The 12,145-nt window shown below is 36.2% G+C and overlaps 1 long non-coding RNA gene across 1 annotated transcript in view; it reads left to right on the top strand.

The window, feature by feature from the left end:
- The first annotated feature begins 6,660 nt into the window (after positions 1-6,660).
- Positions 6,661-12,145, top strand: part of LOC138145020 (uncharacterized) — a 167,473-nt gene continuing 161,988 nt past the window's right edge. The window contains exon 1 of the long non-coding RNA XR_011164079.1: positions 6,661-6,735. This is a non-coding gene — a long non-coding RNA (uncharacterized lncRNA). The remainder of the gene's footprint in view (positions 6,736-12,145) is intronic.

The raw sequence follows: 12,145 nt of genomic DNA, 5'->3' as shown, positions 1-12,145 counted from the left end.
TCCTTGTCTTCTTCACTACATTAGGTTTACCTTCCCCCTGCTTTTCAGCTGTCTTTTGTGTATTGTCTTTCCCATTTGACTCCAAGCTCTTAAGGGAAGGGACTGTCTTTTTTTATGTTTGTATTTTTAGTTCTTAGAAAAATGACTTGCACATAGTAGGTACTGTTTAAAAGTGTTTATTGATAATTGATTATTGTCAATATTACTTGAATATATAATAGAAAGTTTCAGGCCTCCCCAGATCCCTTTGGATGCACTTGGAGCACCCCAACTAAGAAGTGGCAACCAATGTGATGTCCACATTCCACCCCAAACTTCTACACATGTTCCTTTCCCCCATATTCCTTAACCTTGATTTCCTATTCCCATCCCTGACAAAAGGAATCCATAATCCTTTTTCTACTTCCCCAATTCCAATAACTGTGGATTGTTCCTGTGGTACAGACACTCTGATGATTCTGAAGGACAACTTTGTAGCTTTACTTTTAGGAACTCAGCCTTTCCATCCTCACTGAAGTTGAATTTTCATACATGTGTTGACTTCCCAAATTACAATATGAGTTCCTCAAGAAGAGAGACTCTTTCTTTCATTTCTACCTTTAGCACTTAATAAATACTCATTCACTTATATTTTGTTTCTTTAAAAAAAAGTGAGAATGACTTGGGATTGAGACACTTTACACATATGGAAGCAGCAGAGTTCTCCTAGTTAGATTATTTTATGGCCAGTAATACAAATTAATTATCATAATAGTGCTTTATACTCATTTGAGTTCCACTACAACTATATGAGGTAGGTGCTAAATATAAAATATTTAATTTAGCTTAATTATTTTTACTTTTGCAGATGAGGAAACTAAGACTGAAGTTAAAATAACTCGGCTAGGGTCAAATAGCTAATAATTATCAGAGACAGGATTTGAACTTTTACCTTCCTAACTCCAAGTTAAGCATTCTGGCCACTATACCACTTAGCTGTACTCCCATACTTCTCTGTCATGACAACAAAAATTTTGCATCACTTTAGGCCTTGGAATTCAAATCTTGGAAGTTCTCTCTGTACCTTTGATTGGATGTCTCTTCTCAGAGCCTTTATTTAAAGAGAAAGACAAGTCAAAACTTCTCATTTCTCACTGAACTTTGTAATGCCCATAATTTGTTTCCCTCCTTTCCCCCATATCAGTTTCCTTTTACATAATATTTCCTCCCATTAAAATGTGAGCTACTTGAGGGCAGATACTGCTTTATTTCTTATTTCAAAGTGCCTGAACATTAACACTTAACCAAAAGATTTAACAAATATTTGGTGACTGCCTTATTGCCTCAGTATGGGTAAGCCAAGTCAATATAATAAAAATGGCAATTCTACCTAAATTAATATACTTATTCAGTGCCATACCAATCAAACTACCAAAAATGATTTTTATAAAGCTAAAAAAAATAATAACAAATACATCTGAAAGAACAAAAAGCCATGAAAAACATAGAAATCAATGAAAAATATGTAAAGGAAGATGGCCAACTTTACCAAATCTCAAACTGTATTATAAAGCAGTAATTATCGAGCAATGTAGTACTAAGAAATAGAGGGGTGTATCAGTGAAAAAGAGTAAGCCTACACGATACTCGGGTAAATAACCATAGTAATTTAGTGATTAATAAACCCAAAGACCTAAGCTTTTGGGACAAAAACTCATTTTTTGACAAAACTGCTGGGAAAACTAGAAAACAGTATGGCAGAAACTAAATATAGAGGCATATCTCACACTTTTATACCAAGATAAGGTCAAAATGGGTACAAAATTTAGATATAAATGGTGATATCATAAGCAAATTAGGAGATCATGAAATAGTTTTCCTGTCAGATCTATGGATAAGGGAAAAATTTAGGATCAAACAAGAAACAGAAAACTTTACAAAGTTTAAAATGAATCATTTTGATTATATAAAATTAAAAAGGTTTTGTTTGAACAAAACCAATGCAACCAAAATTAGAAGGAAAGCAGAAAGCTAGGGGGGAAATTTTTAACAAGTACCTCTGATAAAGGCCTCATCTTTTAAATATGTAGAGAACTGAATAAAATTTATAAAAATATGTCATTCCCTAATTGAGAAACAGGAATCATTTCTTGATATAAGATTTGATATATGACAAAGATTCCCTTTGCTGTCTTTCTGAATTATTTCTTCCTCCTTTCAGTTTTCTTCTGCTAGAAACCTTCCTCTCTACCTTTTCAATATAGGTAACGCATCCCTATCACAGTCCCCTTTCTGCTGAAATGTTTGCTCACATTTTCATTTCCTCTGTTGTATTATATTTTGTATTTCCAAAGACTAGGAAAGAACAGCTTCCTGAAGGATGTTTCTACATTGTAAAGGTAAGTTGGTTGGTTTCTAATAGCTTACCTTGTGTGAATTTAAGTAGACTTGAATTCAGTATATATACACACACACACTGGGGGCAAGAAGTTTTCCTAGATCAATCACCATGAATGGCTGTTGTGAAAATCTAAATTTTTTATTCATAGGTCCTTTTCTTCACCTTCCAGAGAATTCCCCACTGGTCAGAAATTCTCAATCTATTTTCCTCTTAGTAAACTCCCTTTTATTCAACAAAAATATCCTTTAACAAAGAAGACATCTGAAGCAAGTCTCTTTAGAGTTCCTTAACTACAAAAAAGTGACAAAATCAAGGCAATCTACCTTTCCAAGGACAACCAGAAAACTACTTATGAATGAGCCTTCTCTGGAATGTGGCTGTTTTCTGACTTCTAAGAATATTAAAGGAACTGTCAGATTTCAGCTATGAGCAGAAAAGGCTGAAAGAGGCTCAACAATAATCTCAGTGAAAATTAGTTCAGTACTAATATTGCAAGGTTGTGGTCCCAGAGAATAATGAGTCGTTGTTCTCCTTCTCTTCTGAGGCCTTCACAAGAGGAAGCAGGGTTATTCTGCAACAGGAAGAATTTGAGTAAGAAAGGGAGAAGTTACTGATAATGAAAGAACAGTTAAGCATTGAACTGGGTTACACTGGAATATGATAGAACATCTTAAAATGAGAGTCCTCCAAGGCATGCTAAAATTTCAGAGATATGGTTGTTTTGAGAGTGATCTTGCCAAATGTCAGAAGAATGGACGTGCTAACCACTTAGTGTGATTTAAAAACAAGGGTCTAAAAACCACCTGAAATCATGACCCTTTTTTCAAAGACCTGAGTTCTGATTGCTTTAAAGATCTCATTTTAAAAAACAACCTACTCAATGCTGCATTACCCAAAGATAGTCCAGGATTCAGTTGATGGATGATATCTTACTCTCCTCTCTGTTACTAATTCAACTAAACCCAGCTAACATTTAGGACATACTTAATATGTGTTAGGTTTTGGGAATACAGTGCTAATAACAAAACAGAGCCTACACTCAAGGAGTTTGTATAGGGTTTGGGGGAAGGGGCAAGGGACATCCAGTACAGAGGAGAAAATACAAAGCAGAACTGAGTTTTGAGATGAATCCTGGATACATGGGTTCCTAGAAGTACTGTGAGGTAGATAGGGTTATCTTCTTTCTCTGGAAGAGACTTGAGGATTCTGTTTGAAGTCATGCTAAGAGACAGAATGGGCATTTTGAACTTAGGCTGCATCAGCAGAGAAAGAGGAAGGTCTGGTTGGCCACAGGATTAGCTTTGGCATAGTTAAGATACCATGTACAAAGTAGATAGAGGATCTTTGGGAGAGAAGAGCACTGAGCCCACTGACCCCTTAATCCAAAGGGATAGATAACTAGAAAATGGGGAATAGGGCAAAGGAAAGGGGATAAACATTTTTTATCTTCCTACTATCTGCCAGGAATGATGCTAAATGTTTTACAAATACTATCTCATTGTTTCCACACAACAACCCTGGGAGGTAGGTGTTATTATTATCTCCATTTAACTGAATTAAACAGAGATTAAATGACTTGCTTAGGGTCACACAGATAATAAGTGTCTGGGATCACATTTGAACTTTTTTTTTTTTTTTCTGAGTCCCATACCAGCCAGAGTTCTATCTACCCTGGAACCTAGATATTGTAATGTTGTGTAATTGGTGAACTTTCCTCTGGTTAAAAATCCAATAAGTCAGTGAAACTACCTCTGTTCACGTATGTGCTCAGAGTATAGGTGTATAATCCAAATTTTTCTGTTTCTTAAGGTTATTTGTTATTCTAAATAGTACTTTTAAAATGCAATTTGCCATAGTCTGATCCATTTTCACTCATATTGGTTCATGTATGTACTTGATTGTGAATAGGGACCATGGGAGGGATGAATAGTATTTGATTTTTGTATTTGAGCCTTGTTCCAAAAATTCCAGACTTCTTCCAATCTGAAGAGGAACCCAAATCAAGAGAGAATCTTAGGGTTTTGATTTTTTTTTCATTAAAGTTGCCAATGTGCTGAACTGATGATCTGAATTTTTCCTTCTCATGTGAAAATTATTCAGAGGATCTATTGTTTTGTACTATCTGGGGTAGGCTAGGCTAGGCTTTCTTATTGCCTGACCTCACTCACGCATACATCACCTTCCTTCTATACATGCACAGAGAAACCAATATGAAAGGGTACAGTCAAAAGAAGTGAGTAGGGAGTAGCAATTCTTCAGGGGAAAGAGAAATGCAATGGTTCATCCTAGATAGTGATACTTATCCTCCAAAATTGAGGGGCCTGAAGAGGGAATAATTTTTATTCTTTTGGTTTTACCCTCAAACTTATACTTCAACAAGTATAAATGTTACACAGTACATACAAAGTAATCAAATTAATTTCAAGAGGAAAAAGCCACTAGTAACTGGCAGGGGATCAGTAAATGTCTCAGATAGGAGGTGATGCCTGAAATATATTTCGTAGAAAATTAAGAATATTAAGAAGCAGAAGTAAGGATGAAATGATTTTCAGATTTGAGGGGAGCCACTTGTATTGAGGCAAATGAGGTGGGTGGAAGATGGAATATTTGTGTACAGGTAATAGCCAGTAGGCTTCCTTGACTAGAACAGTAAATGGCATGAAGAGAAGTAATATGAGGGGTGGGGGTGGGACCCAAACCAAAAGCTATTATAAAATAGAGCCAGACTTGAAAGGGTTTTAAATGTTAGGTAGGGGCTTTTGTAGTTTATCCTAGAGACAATAGGGAGCCATTAGAGGTTTTTAAATAAGGGAGTTTCACATCTATGTTTTAGGAATATCAATTTGGCTGATATGTAACCAGTGAAACCCTTCTCATTTAATCTTACATTTAGATCAAGAAGGGACGTTTGAGACCACAGGATCATAGGCTTAGAGTTGGAATATAATCTGGACCAACCCCCTCATTTTACAGATGAGAAAATTGAAGCCAATAAAGTCTAAATGGCTTCCCTAAGTTTATATAGGCATTCCAATTCTAAATCTGAAGAAGCCTTCTCCCTTGCTCTCTGTCTCTCTTTTTCTCTGTCTCTGTCTCTCTGTGACACTGTTTCTCTCTCTGCCTCTCCCCCTCTATCCTTTGTAAGTTCTTATCTAGGACGTTTCACAAGAAGAAAGTAATTATCAAATTTAGGAAGAATGAAATATTTGGATAACACCTCTATTTTCCCCTTGTCTGCTTAATCTCTTATTATAATACTAATTTTTCGTCACCTGATCATTTATCATTTTAATGTGGTGATTTCCCTACATTTCATTGTTAAGAAATATATTTCACAATGACAATACAAACACACGTTAGTATTGCCTTAGATTATTATGTTTTCAACAGGATTTTACAAGCAATTTGCATAGAACATTTGAGCTAGCATGTTTCTTTCTAGATGAAGGTCTCTGCTCCTGTATTAGAGTATTGTTTGGTCTTGCAAATGAAGTCCTAGATGAAAAAGACAGGATCATTTGATCCTCTGTGGCTTGAAAAACTGACTTTTTCTTTTGCTTTCTTCAGTGAAGAAAGTATGCTGCTCACCATTTCCAGATCTGAATCTAACCTGGCACAGGCGAGAGATCTTTCAACATATCAAAAGTCACAGTTGGAAGGCTGGAATGTACTTTTCCTTGCTCCCCTCATGTTCTCCTGTTCACTCCTAGATGAGCAAGTCTGAAGGCGATTTATAAACAAAACCCGGAAAGGTAGAGCGTGGTAGTTATCTCAATGAGTTCCAGCTTGTGCTGACTCACTTTGGAAGAAGCAACGGTCTTCTAATGCAGAGGGCAGCTATTTATTCATTTATTTAGGGTATGTGTATGAGTGAGTGAGTGTGTGTGTGTGTGTGTGTGTCTGTGTTTGTGTGTACATGTAGGCTTTTCCTTCCAGATTCATAACCCACGCCATCAGCAGCATGGGTGGGTTCCAAAAAATGAAAAACAGAAATTGGATGCACATGGACAAACCAAGTCCCATCCAGGACCTCACAGCACTCCCCACCCTATTCTCCAAGACCGCACCCTCATGGTTTACATAGCACCTTGCTTCCAAGGATCTCAAAGGACTTTTTGCACAAAAATAAGTAAGGTGAAAGGAAATAAGTATTTGGATCCCTTTTATGCTAGTAAAAGGAACTGGACCCCATGGAACATAAGGCCACACAAGCAGCTAGTGGTTTAACTGGGAATCAAATTTCATCTTAAAATTTCCTCTCCTTTTCCCTAAATATAAGCATTCACAGATTTTTCTTTCTTGATTGAGTTTGTTCTTTAGGATACCACAGGACCAGAGCTTTCCCTAGGAAAAAGGTTTGTCTTTGGCAAATCCTTCTGATTTATTACCACTTCTCTCATAATTGTTATCCTTCAATACTCCCTCCCTCTCCTAATAGTATTAGATCAAAATGGTTTAATCAATGTATTTTTGTTAAGGTGTTAGTGACTTTATATATGATCCTTTGCAGGACAATTTGCATTATTTTTATGCCAAAAGGAATAAGTTGTTAAAGGTAAAATATCTGGTTTGGTGGAGAGGGGTTTGGGGATGGAAAATGATTTGGAACATGCCTCGAATCATGCTGTAGATGGCCATTTACTCTGCCTAAGCATGAGTTGTATGCCTTGTATAAAGAAAGTTGAGAATATAAGGAAAAGTCCGTCAACATTCCAAAATCTTCCTGGTGGAAGTATATAGTGATAACTGCTATCAATCAAGAAAATCCAATACAGTTTAACAAACATTTTTTCAGACTTATCGAGTGTCAGATAGCATGCTAAGCATTGAGGATTTGTTGGTGATGTTGAGTCATTTCAGTTGTTCCTGACTCTTTGTGACCCTATTTAGGGTTTTCTTTGCAAAGATACTGGAGTAGTTTGCCCATTTCCTTCATTTTACAAATAAGGAAACTGAGGCAACCTGGGTTAAGTGACTTGCCAAGGGTCACATAGTTAAAAAGTGTCCAAGGACAGATTGGTATTCAAGAAGATGAGTCTTCCTGATTCCATTGGGGAATACAAACATGAACGTTATATGCTCCAGGATCTCCTCCAGGTTTGTCCTTTTATCTCATTGCTCCTAGTTTCCAACTCTTTCCTGTAGGCCTTAAGGGCTGGTTCTTGCCTCCACAAGAATCATTTTTTAAAAAGAGAGAAAAGAACATAACTGAACAACAAGAAAAGCTTTTGAAGTAAGGCTGAGACATGGTGTAATATAGTGGAAAAGATGGGTCTATAGTCAAAGGCTTTGTGTTCAAATCCTGACTTTATCACTTATTACCTATGTGACCTTGGTCAATCACTCATCTTCTCTGGGCCTAAGTTTTCTTATCTGTAAAATGACAACAGAGATTGAATGAGATTTGAATGAGATAGGCTAAAAGGTTCCTTCCACCTTTATATTCTGACCAGGGGTTTGTCTGAGTCAGTTCTTATTGGCACTTGAGGGTCATTGTTAAATTTTCAGTACGAGCATTTATAACTCAGAAATCAAAATTGGCAATTATTGTACACAAATTTTTCAACACATCCCTGTACTGCTCTTATAGACATTACTTGAGCTCAGTAGAACTTCAGTAGAAGGCTTAGGCAATGAAGTTATTGCCAGACCATAGGCCTAGAGACTAATGATAACAGTTGGCATATTTATAGCATTTTAAGGTTTGCTTTACATCTATTGTCTCATATGAGCTCGACATTATGGTTCTGCTGCTACTTTTTAACTATTAATCAAATTTCTGGTTCCTGAATTGCAATTATGCAAAATCCTTCTCATTGGTCTGACCCCTATCATGTAATATCTTTCCTTGGGTTCCTGATTATTATAATTATTATTATATCCACCTGTATGTTAGACCTAAGACTTGTTTAGATTATTATTATTTTCAAACAGAATATCTGTTCACTCTTGATAGGCTTGAAAATAAGGGGTAGGAATATGTGTGTCTCGGGAAAGTGGAAAAGTGTGGAAGTAAATGGTCAAGGTAGAGCATGGGTGTCTTGAACAGGATGATTAGGTCAAATTAAGGACATTGTTCTGATACCAGAAGCCAGAGTCAGGCTGAAGAACCCTCATGTTCCACCTTGATCATTTATTTCCATACCCTTCCCATGGCCTGAGTCAAATCTAGGCCTATCTCTTATCTTTACCCCTAGACTTGATCATCTTTCTTATTCCTTCTTCCTGAACTGGAAAATTTCACCCACACCCTGGTATGATGCAATAGCATTTACTGAGAACCAAATTGCAAAAGAGCATGACACAGTAAAACCTGAATTAACTATGATCTAGAGCCAGTCCTCTTTGTCTCTTTATGCCTGGATTAGCACCCATTTCTCCTCGTATTGGAATCTTTTAAGGACTAACTCTGGTGGTCATTTCCTCAGAAAAGAAATTTCTTTTCCGAAATTTCAGAAAAGAAAAAAATTGCAATTTGGGGTGTATGGGAAATGAGAAGGTAAGGAAGATAAGTATCCTTACCCTCCTTACCTTCTCATTTCCCATATACCCCAAATTGCAATTTTTTTTCCCTTGGGAGAAGGAAGGGAATGCCTACTACTTGCCAGACACTGTATTCAGTGCTTTTATTTTTAAACAAATATCATCTCATGTGATTTTCATAACAACCCTGTGTGATAGGTACTATTAGTATCCCTATTTTATAGTTAAGGAAACTGAGGCAAAAAGAAGCTAGGAGATTTGCCAAAGGTTAAACAATAAGGATCTGAAAATGGATATGAATTCAAGTGTTTCTGATGCCAGGCCCAAGAAAACTTTGCTACTTTTTTCCATTTATTCTATTCTCCATTGTGAATATCTTCCTCCTCCTCCTTCTCATCTGATATCCAGGGATCAAGGTCTACACTGTATCTATCTTTGTATCTTCACATACTGGAAGGTATAGTGCTTGGTACTTGATGAATGTATAAATAGTTTTTTTTAATTGAATTGAATTTGGGGTCAGAAGACCTCTATTCAAGTCCTAGCTCTCGAATAGCCCCTTGTTATCTGTACAGCATTTTGAGCAAATCCCTTGACCCCTCTAAACCTCAATGTGCTCATTTGTAAAATGAAAACAGTATGTATTACATAGGATTTTATATATCAAGTGCTATAATATTAGCTTCTTATTAATATGGAAAAAAATTACTTTTTAGAAAGACTTTTCTTAAGAAGGGCTAAAGAAAAAAAGAATTTTCATGTTAATCCACATTTCAATCAGAAAATCCAAATAATCAGATTACCCTATTTCTTGAGTATACATACTAATCATGATTTTGTTGTATTATATGATATGGGGGGCATGCACATTTAATTTAAGTGATAGACAAGCATTAATTGAGTGCCAGTACCATAGGATGTAAACTTTTTGAGGGAAGACCTGCTTAATTTTCACTGACATGTAGTAAGGACTTAAAAAATTGCTGGTTGGCTAATTGTTAGATCTGTTGATCACCCTGTATAAGTACTATTAAAATGATCATCTTTGGGGAGGAAGAATAAATATCCATGTACTTGGCACAGAGAAGGTGGTTAATAAACTCCTATTGAATTGGTTTGAACAAGGGTCAAGAATGCAGTACAATCTGTGTATGTGGGGATGGGGTTGGGTGGGGAAAATAATTTGGATCAAGCTAGGTAAGTACATGTTTGTGCCCTAGTGTTCCTTATGTGGAAAGATATACTCCCTACCATCCATGCCTATGAAAGTGAACTTTCTAAAATGATATATACAAGAACCCTTCATTGGTCAAAAGTAATCAGGACATTTCTTCATCCTTCTTAAGGCTGCATGTTAGCCATTTTCTTCCGTCTCCTAATTCCACAGATTTACTGCTCACCACCCACTCAAATGCTGGTATGCATGCCACATGTGCACATTTTTTTTTTTTTGATGAGTTGAGGCTGAGTAATACGTGGGGTTTTTGCCATGGAATGAAAACAAGGATATTGACTTTCCTGTAAATATCATTCATCTCCCTCTACCTGTGGATGGGAAGAAAAAATGAAATCTTTCTTTGTCCCATGCAGACACCTTGGTTTCCTACCACTCTGAGGGCTATGTTATGCTGGTCCTCACTTACTGGGAAGATGGATTCTCTTTACCAGCACAGGTCAATTTAGAGGAAGGACCTAATAAGATCTCTTCCCCTTTTTCATAGACAAGTCTGCATTATTTTATTCAAATAGCTTCCTCAGGAGTACAAAAATGACCATTGAACCAGAACTAGTACTTCCCTTTTAGTATATAAATTAAAAAGAAAATGAAAGGATTTTTTTCAAAATTCATTTTAAGGTTGCAAAATAGGTTGATCCATTACTCCAAAACTAATTCAGGGAGATTCCAGATTTTCAACCTCCCACTCCCACCCTCTTTAGAGAAAGAGTTAATGAATCCAGGTTAGTATGAGGACAGTTGAAGGATTTTATTTGTTTTAAATACCAAGGGGCTTGTGTATTCTTTGTAAGCAGTAAAAACTGTTTTCTGAGGATGTACATTGTATGAAACTTTTTCACATCTCTGCTAACTCAGCAAACCTTTGTTCTAAATGTTCTGTGGCCATTATTGCCTTTGATTATAGATTACACCATCATTTGATTTATTTTTTTTTCTCATGGGCAACATATTTCTCTCATTGAGCAATATTCAGAAACTTGGAAATCTAACCTGTGTTTTAGTCTCAGGAAAGGAACATTCATATGGTAAATCCTCCCCAGTTGGACTTGGGATTCATTCAACTCTTGTATGGTTGATAACAGGCCAGGTTTAATTATTCAATCACCCTCAACTCAAAGAGGATAGGAGAATACTCAAGCAGTTTCCAAAGCTTGTTTTTAATACAGTGCCAGTTTTCTGGAAGCAAAAGAAGAAAATGGGGAAATGTTAATATTTTACAATGAAGTAATAATCTCCAAATGCAAGTTGAGGGGATTTACAATATATATTTATTGTGTAAATTAGAGATCGGGTAGGTCTGAAATTTAATTCCACCTCTTTGTCCGTCTCTGCCAGCTCTCAGAATATAATATTTTGCTATTTGTTATTCAGCACAAAATTGGAAGTAGGCACCTGACCTGGATGTTTTATTATTTTTATGATGATTATTATTATAAATGTAAAAAAAATACCTACCTCTATGTTCTTTGGGGGCTTTCCCTCAAAGAAAAATTATGGTTCCTTTAAATACAGTTTCCAGGGAAGTATTTTTTTTCACATATTCTGAATTGCTTGTCCAGTCATAGTCTCATTTTACTGTACATTACTCATATCCCCTTGCTGAAGGAAAATCCCCATCACAAAGGCATTATCATTCATACTTATACATATATGTATATATTTATAAATTGTATTAGCATGTTGGGGGGGAGAACAAACATCTGTTAAGTATCTACTATATGTCAGTCACTATGCTAAATTCTTCATAAATATCATTTTACTTGATAATCTTAACAACCCTGGGAGGTAGGTGTTATTATTATAGCCATTTTACGGATGAGAAAAATGAAGCAAACTGAGAAAAAAGGGGATTGACCAGGGTTATATAGTCAGTAAGTATCTGAGGTCAGATTTGAATTCAGGTATTCCTGACTCCAGGTCCAGTACTCTATTTGCTATGACACCTAGCTGCTTTTATCAGAATATTAGATAGAACTGCCTCCAGTCCTCTAGGATAAGTTTTTTCTTCCTTGCCCTGAATCTCACATGTTTCAGAATATTCCTAT

This window comes from Petaurus breviceps, unplaced genomic scaffold (assembly GCF_028583685.1).
Source record: "Petaurus breviceps papuanus isolate PSGF00001 unplaced genomic scaffold, PetGlider_PUasm1.0 90723, whole genome shotgun sequence".
NCBI lineage: Eukaryota > Metazoa > Chordata > Mammalia > Diprotodontia > Petauridae > Petaurus > Petaurus breviceps.
Note: the sequence above shows the minus strand (reverse complement) of the source record. Positions and strands in the feature narration are given on the sequence as shown.